The 12,206-nt window shown below is 40.2% G+C and overlaps 1 non-coding gene across 1 annotated transcript; it reads right to left on the bottom strand.

The window, feature by feature from the left end:
* Positions 1–8,548: 8,548 nt before the first annotated feature.
* On the bottom strand, positions 8,549–8,654 carry LOC127743721 (small nucleolar RNA R71). The gene has a single exon (XR_008005104.1). It is a non-coding gene; the product is annotated as a small nucleolar RNA R71 (small nucleolar RNA).
* Between the last annotated feature and the right edge of the window lie 3,552 nt (positions 8,655–12,206).

Raw genomic sequence — 12,206 nt, 5'->3', positions numbered from 1 at the left:
CAGGATATCAGATTCCCAGATAAAAGGAAAAGGAAAGGCTACCACTGGCAAACGTAAGAGAGGAGATTCTTCTATGTCCGTCATAGATCTTCTGCATGATGCCTCCTGGCGGGAAAAACACTTTACCGCCCAGGAGAAGGCTGACCAGCTGCTCCCCGCTACTGACCCCATAAAGTTTGCAAACAAATACTGTGAGCTGAAGTATCCGGTGTTTGCAACCTCCAGGAACCTATACCTGGAAAGAACTCTGAAGATCCCAAGAAAGAGGCTGGTTCTTCCTGGAGAGAAACCTGACAGAGGTCAATGCATCTCGGGTTAGGGAATTTTACTGCAATTACTTCAAAACTTCCCTAGATGTAGTGAACCTAAGAGGGAAGCAGATACTGGTCACTGAAGAAGCAATTGAGGACATTCTACAGCTCTCACCCAAGTCCGATCAGCCTGATGGTTACAAAAAGGCTGAGGAGGACATGCGTTTCTTGAGGTTTAATTGGGATGCTGTCAAGGCAAGGATAGCCCCTTACCCGACTGTTCCATGGGAAATGGGTCAGGATACCACCATGCCTAAGGGAATCAAGCGGATTTACTTAAATGATGAGGCTCGGCTATGGCACCAGATCTTGAGCAACTATGTTATGCCGAGTACCCATGAGACAGAGATATCGGCCGCTATGATCACCCTCCTTTGGTGTGTGTTGGAGGGTAAGGACCTATACCTACCACGCTTTATCCGGACCTACATGACTAGGGTCCACGTCCGAGGCACTCTTCCCTTTCCCTATTTGGTTACACAAGTGGGCCGTCGTGCTGACGTGCCTTGGGAGGATGCCGATGAGAAGCCCACGGCTGTAGACCGCAGGAAGATTATTCCTTACAGTAGGAACTTTCTAGCTTTGGGCTACAGACCCCCACCCTTCACTACTACTGATGAGACAGCCACACCATCTGCTGGTCCTTCTTCTTCCACAGCTACCCCTGCTACCACTACTGCACCTCCACCTGCCTCAGAGCCAGTTTATCCCCTTGTGCACCGCCTGTTTCAGCAACAAGACAGAATGGAGCGCCACAACCGGCGCCGGTATGAGAGATCCGAGCGTCGCAACAGGCGACGCTATGAGCACCTGAAGCTGTTGATTCGATCTGGCAGTGACATTTCCTCCGAGCCTGACACACCATCAAACCCATCTGAGGAGGAGGCGGATGAGCACGAGGAGGAGCCGGCACCCCCTCACGCTGCACAGGCAGGTACCAAGCAGGCTGCACCACAGCAGGAGGTCCCACATCAGATCCAGGCTTCAGATCCCGAGATTCCCATTCAGTTAGCACCTCCTCTACAGCAGAAATATCTTCAGACCACCACCACAGAGACTCCAGCTATCCACCCTACCAGTGATGACACACTTTCACACCCAGCTTGAGTGAGCATCGAGGACGATGTTATTATTTAGGTGTGGGGAGGTTGCCATCTCTGGCATATCTTATTTTGGTGAACCGCTACAAACTCTCTCTTATTTTCTTTATTTTCTGTATTTTTGCACATTTTTCTCTTTTTGCTTTTTATTGTACTCTTTGCATTTAGCACTTTGAGCTATATGTATACTATTTTGGATATTTTGGCTTGATTTGCACATTAGTTTACTGGTTTTATTTAAGTGGATTAATTAGTATAGTTTACCCTTTTTAGTATATGATAGTTGACTTAATTGAAAAATAAAAAGGAAGTAAGCTAGAGACTTTAACAAGATATAAACAATCCACACCTTGTATATATAGCATTACATGTTAGTTAGTTAACAACATTTCATCAAGAAGAAACACTAAAACATTAAAGGCCACCTAAAATAATTTTTTTATGAGAATAATGGGAAATTTTAACTAAACCTGCATGACATATATGAATGATGTATGATTTATGAGTTTGAGAACATACAGCCTGTGAGTTTTGAGCTTAATTGTATGGTTACATTTAAACCATAATATTTTATTCCTGTGTATTCCGTCCTTCTTTTTTTATTCTGGTGTTCTTTGCTTTGTTTTAATCTATATGTCTGATTATAGAATATAGATACATACCAAGAGAGTGATTGAGGCCTTGCTTGATTTTAACTCACTTATCCCAAATAAAGCCTACCTTTTATGCCATCCTTGTTAGCTCCCTTGAGCCTTTTTAATCCCCTCTTGTTCTATAACCACATTACTAGCCTTAAGCAAAAAAAAAAAAACAAATTAAAAATCCCAAGTTAAATCCTTGGTTAGCTTAAGATAGAAATTGTGTAATCAATTAAGTGTGGGGAAACATTATGGGAACATGGATGATAGAAACAAAGGTAAAAAAGTTGAAAAGAATAAAAAAAAATATATTGGGAAGCATGCTCATGTGAAATTAAAATAATTAATTACCATGTGCATTAAAAAAATTTTTTATTTTCAATAAAGGGGATACAAAAGAATTTCCCAAAAATGCAAATTAAAGCAAATGCACATGGTATAAGAACAAAATATGAGCATGTAACATAAAAAGTGGGAATTATGGGAAAAATAGGTAAAGAAGCTTTACTTTAGAAATTATGTATGTTAGGTGAGATCTTAGACTAATTAAGGATTCACTTATTAGCTCACTTAGCCTTATACATATACCCTTACCTTTACCTTGGCCCCATTACAACCTTAATTAAAGACCTCATGATTTTTGGTATGTCTATATTTTATAATTGTTGATTGGTTAGATGAAGAACAAAGTTATAGAAAGTAAGGATAAAAAGAAGAATAGAGTGATTAACCCAATAAACACTGAGTGACTAGAGAGTAAACACAAAATCCAGTGAGGGTTCAATAACTCATTAACATATATCTATGCTTAATTTGTTAATTGTCTTGCAAGTTTATAAAATGTTTTTCTCTCCCATCTCAATTGTAAAAGTGCTATATATATATATATATGATTCCTTGAGAATGTGAATTTTTAACTACATGTAAGCTTTATATATGAGTGAATAAAATTAGAATTGCATCATGCATTTAGTTAGTTGCATTTAGATTAGAATTGCATTGCATGGCATTAAACCACTTCAACCTTACTTTTTACCTTGGACAGAGCATGAGGACATGCTATTACTTAAGTGTGGGTAATAAACCCATATTTTGTGATATATTCTGTGCTTAGTTTGAGTGATTTATTCAATCCTTCACCCACTTATTCATATTAATTGCATAGTTTTACTTTCCCTTCCTTATTATGTGATGTATGTGAAAAACATGTTTCCTATGCTTTAAAATTAATTATTTTAATTATTTTTATTTCCATTCGATGCCATGATTAGTGTGTTGAGTAGTTTCAGATCTTCTAAGGCAGGAATGACTTGAAGGATGGAAAAGGAAACATACAAAAATGGAAGGAAAGCATAAAACGGAGTTTTAGAGAAACTGGCATCCACGCGACCGCATGGATGACGCGGCCGCATGCCAGGCGCGAAGAGGCAGCGACGCGGCCACATGGCTGATGCGACCGCGCGCCTAACAAAGAACACATATGACGCGGCCGCATGATTGACGCGACCGCGCGACAAGGAAAACTCCAATTGACGCGACCGCGTGACCCACGCGGACGCGTGACAGAGGCCACGCACCTGAAATTGCAGAAAACGCTCATAGCGGATTCTGAAGCCCTTTTTGGCCCAAATCCAAGTCCAGAAGCCATAGACCAGAGGTTATGAAGTGAGGGAATGCATCCATTCAAAGGGGGAGACATTTTTAGTTACATTGGATGATTTAGATCTAGTTTTGAGAGAGGTTCCCTCCTCTCTCTCTTTAGGATTAGGATTTAGGATTTAGGACTTCTCTTAGTTTTAGGAGTGGCTCTCAATCACAGGTTCAATGTTCTTTTACTCTATGTTATTTCTTATTTTCAGACATTTGAATGCTTGCTTGTATTAGTTATGTTGCCTGTTTGGCCTATGCCACTTTCATGATGATTTTCTTATTTAATGATATTTGAGGTATTTCAGTTTAATATTGCTTTATTTACATATGCCATTTATTCTTCCCAATCTGAAGACGTTTTTATTCTAGTAGATTTAATTTCCTTCCTTTTGGTCTTGGTTAAGAAATCAGTAACTTAGTAGTTATTTTAGCTGTTATCTTTGCTAATTGAACTGAACTTCAATAATCCCAATCTTTTCTTAGGAAGTAAATAGGATTCGAAGGTCTAACTAATTAGTCCCTTGACTTTTCTTTGCTCTAGCAAAGGTTAACTAAGTGGAATTAACACTCAACTTTCATTATTATTGCTAAGAATAACAAAGTCTGGACTTCCAATTTCTCATACCTTGCTAAAAGTTTGCTTTACAGTATTTATTTATTCTAATTGCTATTTAAATTAATTGCCATATTCACTCCTCATTCTTGAAACCCCAAATTTACAATCTCTATAACCAATAATAAGAACATACTTCCCTGCAATTCCTTGAGAAGACGACCCGAGGTTTAAATACTTCGGTTATCAATTTATTTAGGGGTTTGTTACTTGTGACAACCAAAACGTTTGTATGAAAGGACTTTTGTTGGTTTAGAAACTATACTTGCAACGGGAATTTATTCTGAATTCTAGACCACGCAAAAGTTCTCTCATCAAAATGGCGCCGTTGCCGGGGAATTGCAAACGTGTGCCTTATTATTGGTTATTGTAAATATTTTTTTCAAAAAAAATATATTTTTCTTTTACTTGTTTATTTGTTTCTCCTTTTCCCCCTTATTTCTGATAACTACTATGAATTCTCACCCCTCTCGCTTTGAGTTTGGTTCTAACTTTGTTGAAGGAAATAGAAACCACAGCTGGAATATGCATCAAGGTCAGACCAATCAAGGATGAATGGAGCCAAGAGGATCTGATCAATCCTTTAGGCAACAACACCCTCCAAGATATCATGGACAACGACCATTCTACAATGCATACCCAGCTGAAAGATATGGTGGACAACCTTGTAACTACCAACAAGCCCCACCCTGTGCTCAGAGACCATCCTCTCGACATAACTTGGAACCACCATACTCACAAGCCTCTTTTCACCATTCACTACCACATGATCCTTATCTGCCCCAACGCCAATCCAATTACTCCCAAGAACAACTACTCCCTTATGCACCATGTCCATATCCATCAAGCCAAGAATCACAGGTTCGCTTCAAGGAATCAGTAAACCAGTTCAATGCAACTCTTTATCAACTGGAGCAAGCAATAAATTAGTTATCATCCAGATGTTCAAACACTCGACAGACTCTCATGGCTTCATGTGGAGAATTTAATAAAGAACACAGCACAAAGAAGACACTAGAGACTCCAGTGGACAACATAGAGCATAACTTCGTACTGGAACAAGTAGAGGGCGCTGTCATTGCAGAAGAAGAAGAGTTGGTTGAAGATTTAGGAGATGCCTGTGATGCCAGGGCATTTTGGCCAGTTTCACTGACCTTTTCTTTACTCTTTTTAGGTAATTTCATGCATTTTCTTAGGAAATAAGTTATTTTTGGGCAAATATTCACTTAGACCTTGATTCAAGCATACAATTTGCATTTTACATTATTTCATGAGGATTTTGCATGATTTTAATGACAAAATTGTATATTGCATTACCCATGACGTGGATAGAACTTTGATGCACTCTATTGCTTGATTTCAGGACCGAACAAAGCAAGGAATGGGAGGTAACTTGCAAAGTTAAGGAGAAAAGTGATTGCCAAAAACACTCTCAAAAGCCATCAATGCCCACGTTAAAGAGTCACGTTAACTAAGTTAACGTGAACTCTAACGTAGAGAAGAGAAGTTGAGCCAACGTTAGTGACACTTAACATTGTCACTCACGTTGGCAATTGCTCACAAATGGCCACGTTAGAAGCCACGTTAACCTAGTTAACGTGGCCTCTAACGTTAAAGGGGGAAGAGAAACCAACGTTAGTGACACTCAACATTGTCACTAACGTTGGCCTAAGGTGCAAAGAGCCACGTTAACTCCCACGTTAACTTGGTTAACGTGGGAGCTAACGTAAGAGATGGAGAGTTGTCGACAACGTTAATGACACTCAACATTGTCACTAATGTTGGAGCAACCACACAACCCCCAAGAGCCACGTTAACCTCCACATTAACTTGGTTAACTTGGAAGCTAACGATGAGGAATGAAGAATGAGCCAACGTTAGTGACACTCAACACTGTCACTAACGTTGGGATGGCTAAGAATGGCTACGTTAGAAGCCACGTTAACCCAGTTAACGTGGACTCTAACGTGAGACCTAGGGGCACACTTGAACGTTAGTGACAATGTTTAGTGTCACTAACGTTCTCGAAGGTTGGCAAAAGCCACGTTAAAAGCCACGTTAACCTAGTTAACGTGAGCTTTAACGTGAAGCAAGAAGGGGCACACTTGAACGTTAGTGACAATGTTGAGTGTCACTAACGTTCTCGAAGGCTAGCAAGGCAAAGTTAAAAGCCACGTTAACCCAGTTAACGTGGGCTTTAACGTGAGGCAAGGGGTGCATGGCAACATTAGTGACAATGTTAAGTGTCACTAACGTTCTCGAACTTGTATTTTCACTAAATGTTAAACAACCCTAACGTCTTGAGCTAAAGTCTCTGCCTACTTCACACTTTCTCTCTGCAAGTAAGCCAAGCCCAATTGAAGAAAGGAAATGCTTCAAGCTCAAAGATCCAGAGGCCCAAGACTTGAAGGCTAACTAGAAGCTGAGAAAAGTAGTATATATAGGAGTAGTTTTGAAATAGAGAGGAGCTTTTTGGAGGAGCTAGAAAAGAGAACTACTCTTTGTATTTACTTTCTAGGCATTTCAAGCTTTATCATGTATTCTCCATCTTTGCTTTTGATTTCTAGAGCTATGAACAACTAAACCCCTTTCATTAGGTTAGGGAGCTCTGTTGTAATTTGATGGATCAATACTAATTTTCTTATTCTTCTTCTATCTTTCCTTTTGATTTTACTTGAAAGCTTTCGATCTTCATCCAATTGGATAGTTGTCTTGGAAAAGAAGCTATTCAAACATGGATCTCTTCGGATCCTTGAAAGAGGAATGAAGAGATTAGCTAGAAATGCTTTCTCATGCTGGACCAAATTGAGTGTGGATGGGTATGTGGCTATAACCCTCTAAGCATTTGATTCGGGAAGTGCATGTGGTATAATCAGTGACCACACTTCGTCTCTTCTCATGAGCAATTGACCAAGGAATTGGCTATTGATCAAGATTTGAGAGATTGAATTGTAAGAAATTGTGATCCAATCACTTAAGATTGCTAAGGAGATCAATGAGTGCATTGATTGAGGAAGAGATAAAAATGAAATTGATCCGGAGAATGCAACATCTCCTAAGCCCAATGAACTCCCCATTTCTGATCTTACCCATTCTCTTTATTTTCTGCAATTTACTTTTATGAGCAATTCCCCCATTCCCATTTACAATTCTGCTATTTACTTTAAGTCTATTACTTTCTTGCCATTTTAATTTCTGCAATTATCAACTCTATTCATGGATTCGCTCAACTAGATCATTCCTCTAATTAAAGTTGCTTGATCAATCAATCCCTGTGGGATTCGACCTCACTCTATTGTGAGTTTTTACTTGACGACAAATTTGGTACACTTGCCGAATGGGAATTTGTTGAGAGACAAGTTTTACCCCGATCAAGTTTATGGCGCCGTTACCTGGGATTGATTGTGCATCGACAATGATTACATTAGAGGATCACTAGATTGAGCATTTTTATTTTGTTTGATTTAATTTTCTGTTTGTTTAATTTGCTTTCCGTCGTTGTTTAATTCTTCCCCTCCCCTCTTTCTTAGTTTTTCCTTGCTATTTACAATTCAGTTCACTAACCCCACTAACTGTTTGATATATTGCATCACTGACACTAACGAGTAATTCTAACAAGATACTTTCTGCATTACTTTTCTTTGCTTGCACTCTGTTGGTTGTATGACAGGGAGAAAAAGCGGAGCTTCAACTTCCTTTGATTCTGAACCTGAGAGAACCTTCTTAAGATTAAGAAGGGAGGCAAAAGAAAAATGTGTAGTAGGTGCTGAAGAAGAGGAGGAACACTGTGAAGAATACTTTGAAACAACGGAAGACCATCGTGAGGAAGAGGTGTACAACCATGGTGGAGGAGGTAGAGCAAATCCTAGTGGGGAAGATAGAAGAGTCTTGGGCTCTGACATTAACCCAAACCCAGGGAACTACGAAAGTAGCATCCAAAAACCAACCATCCATGCCAACAACTTTGAACTAAAGCCACAGCTCAGAATAATTGCTCGTTCGGAGGAGGTGTCCAAGAAGACCCCAACCAACACTTAAACACCTTCCTGAGAATATGTGACACAGTGAAGTCCAATGGCGTTCAACCTGATGCCTATAGACTGTTGTTGTTCCCATTCTCTCTCAGAGACAAGGCAACCAAGTGGTTGGAGTCTTTTCCAAAGGAGAGCTTGACAACTTGGGATGATGTTATGAACAAATTTTTAGCACGATTTTACCATCCTCAATGAGTCAATCGGCTGAGAGCTGAGGTCCAAACTTTCAGGCAACAAGATGGTGAGACTCTATATGAAGCATGGGAGAGGTTTAAAGACTTAACAAGGAGATGTCCATCTGATATGTTCAATGAATGGGTGCAGCTGCACATCTTCTATGAAGGACTGTCATATGAATCGAAGAAGGCTGTAGACCATTCATTCGGAGGTTCTTTGAACAAGAAGAAGACCATTGAGGAAGCCATAGATGCCATTGAAACTGTAGCTGAGAATGACTACTTCTATGCTTCTGAAAGAGGAAACACTAGAGGAGTAATGGAGCTGAACAATGTAGATGCTCTGCTTGCTCAAAACAAGCTCATCATCAAGCAGCTAGCTGACCTCACCAAGAAGATGGAGAGAGTCAAGTGGCAGCAGTCACCACTTCAACTCAAGAGGAAGCAGGTGAAGAGGAAGAAGGCACTCAGGAGCAAGCCAACTACATTGGGAATTCACATAGACACAACCATGATCCATACTCCAAGACCTACAACCCTGGATGGAGGAATCACCCAAACTTTGGGTGGGGTAATCGACAAGACCAAGGCCAAGATCAGAGACATCACAACCCTAACAACAATACAGCCCATTCCTTATTTAATGACCAAATCTCTAAAATTGAAACCCTGCTTGAGAGCATATGCAGAGACATCCAAGACAGTAAAGCATTTCGAGAGGAAGTGCAGTCAAATATGCAGAACCAAGATGCTGCCATTGAGAAGCTTGAAACACAAGTTGGTTACCTATTCAATCGGACTTCTGGTAACAACAGAAGTAAAAAGGAGGAGTGTCAAGCTATCACTCTTAGGAGTGGAAAAGAACTGAAGGGATTTGACTAGAAGAAACTAGAAGAAGAGTCAATTGACGAAGGAGAAAGGCAAGATGGAAATCAGAGCCCAACTACTAAAAGTAAAAAAGAAGAAGGGAAGCTGAAGCCGGATGTCCCGAGAGTTCCATACCCTCAGTAATTGAAGAAAAAGGGGTATGACAACCAATTTTTGAGATTTTTAGAAATCTTCAAAAAGCTACAAATCAACATACCCTTTGCTGAAGCAATAGAACAAATGCCTCTCTATGCCAAGTTCTTAAAGGAGCTCATGACTAAGAAGAGAAGCTGGAAGAACAACGAAACTGTGATACTGACCGAAGAATACATTGCTATCATTCAGCAAAAATTACCCCAGAAATTGAAGGATCCAGGGAATTTTCAGATCCCCTGTGTCATAGGTGAGATCACGGTAGAGAATGATCTTTGTGACCTAGGAGCCAGCATCAATTTGAAGTCAGTAGCTATGATGAGGAAGATGAAGATCGAAGAGGCTAAACCAACAAAATGGCCCTACAATTGGCAGACCAATCATTCAAGTTCCCTCATGGCATAGTAGAGGATTTGTTGGTAAAGGTGGGAGAGTTCATATTCCCAGCAGATTTTGTGGTCCTAGATATGCAAGAGGAACCCAAGGCTTCCATTATCTTGGGGAGGCCCTTCTTGGCCACTGCAGGAGCTGTCATTGACGTCCAAAAAGTTGACCTCACCTTGAGATTACACAATGAAGAGATGACCTTCAACGTATTCAAGGCCATGAGTTACCCACCAGAGCAATTCGGGGAATGCATGAGGTTAGATGCGCTTGAGGAAGAAGTACATGAGGACTTTGAGGAAGAAGAACCTGAAGAGCCAGAGAGGGTAGTAGGGGAGGAATATGAATCAAGTGAAGAGGTTGCAGCAACAGAAATTCATACACAAGAAGCGCCCAAGGTGGAAAATCAAAAGTCAGAGGCACCAAAGCTTGAGCTCAAAGCACTGCCACCTACTCTCAAATATGCATATTTGGGGAAAAACGGAAGTTACCCAGTTATCATAAGCTCATCCCTCAACCAGGATCAAGAGGATGAACTACTCCAAGTAATGCGGAGGCACAAGGATGCCATTGGATGGACTCTTGCTGACCTGAATAAGCTCAGCCATATGCATGCACAAGATACTGCTAGAAGAAGATGCCAAACCATTCATTCAATCCCAAAGGAGGCTGAACCCAATTATGAAAGAGGTGGTGCAGAAAGAGGTTATGAAGTTATGGCAGGGAGGGGTGATATACCCTATCTCAGACAGCCCATGGGTCAACCCTGTACATGTTATCCTAAAGAAGGGAGGAATAACTGTAGTTCTGAATGAGAGGAACGAATTAATTCATACAAGGACCGTCACTGGATGGCGGATGTGCATAGACTACAGAAAACTCAATGAAGCTACACGAAAAGATCATTTCCCGCTTCCATTCATGGACCAGATGTTGGAACGACTTGCAGGCCATGCATTTTATTGTTTTCTCGATGGCTATTCAGGATATAACCAAATAGTGGTTGATCCTAGAGACCAAGAGAAAACCTCCTTCACATGCCCATATGGAGTGTTTGCTTATAGGCGCATGCCATTTGGGCTATGTAATGCACCTGCAACGTTCCAACGCTGCATGCTTTCTATCTTCTCAGACATGATAGAGAAATTCATTGAAGTTTTTATGGATGATTTTTCAGTATTTGGAGATTCTTTTCCTAGTTACCTACATCACCTAGTGGTGGACGAAATTGTGATCACATCAATGTAGTATTCTTTGTTGTTGTATGGAATCATTATTATGGCACTTATGTGTGGACACAACTCCGTTCAACTAACCAGCAAGTGTACTGGGTCGTCCAAGTAATACCTTACGTGAGTAAGGGTCGATCCCACAGAGATTGTTGGTATGAAGTAAGCTATGATCACCTTGTAAATCTCAGTCAGGTGGATTCAAGTATAATTGGATTATTGGTTTAAATTTGATTAACGGAATAAATAGAAAATAAAGATAAATAAACTAAGATAGAAATACTTATGTAAATCAATAGTGGGAATTTAGATAAGTGTGTGAAGATGCTGTGCTCCTCTCGTATCTCTATTTTCTTATTATATTCATCCAATCCTTCCTACTCCTTTCCATGGCAAGCTGTATGTAGGGCATCACCGTTGTCAATGGCTACATCCCATCCTCTCAGTGAATTTAGGTAATTTCATGCATTTTCTTAGGAAATAAGTTAGTTTTGGGCAAATATTCACTCAGACCTTGATTCAAGCATACATTGTGCATTTTACATTATTTCATGAGGATTTTGCATGATTTTAATGACAAAATTGTATATTGCATTACCCATGACGTGGACTAGAACTTTGATGCACTCTATTGCTTGATTTCAGGACCAAAGGAAGCAAGGAATGGGAGGTAACTTGCAAAGTTAAGGAGAAAAGTGATTGCCAAAAACACTCTCAAAAAGCCATCAATGCCCATGTTAAAGAGTCACGTTAACTAAGTTAATGTGAACTCTAACGTAGAGAAGAGAAGTTGAGCCAACGTTAGTGACACTTAACATTGTCACTAACGTTGGCAATTATTCACAAATGGCCACGTTAACCTAGTTAACGTGGCCTCTAACGTTAAAGGGGGAAGAGAAACCAACGTTAGTGACACTCAACATTGTCACTAACGTTGGCCTAAGGTGCAAAGAGCCACGTTAACTCCCACATTAACTTGGTTAACGTGGGAGCTAACGTAAGAGAATGAGAATTGTCGACAACGTTAGTGACACTCAACATTGTCACTAAC

Source organism: Arachis duranensis, chromosome 10, assembly GCF_000817695.3.
Source record: "Arachis duranensis cultivar V14167 chromosome 10, aradu.V14167.gnm2.J7QH, whole genome shotgun sequence".
Lineage (NCBI taxonomy): Eukaryota > Viridiplantae > Streptophyta > Magnoliopsida > Fabales > Fabaceae > Arachis > Arachis duranensis.
This window is presented reverse-complemented; position numbering and strand designations above follow the sequence as displayed.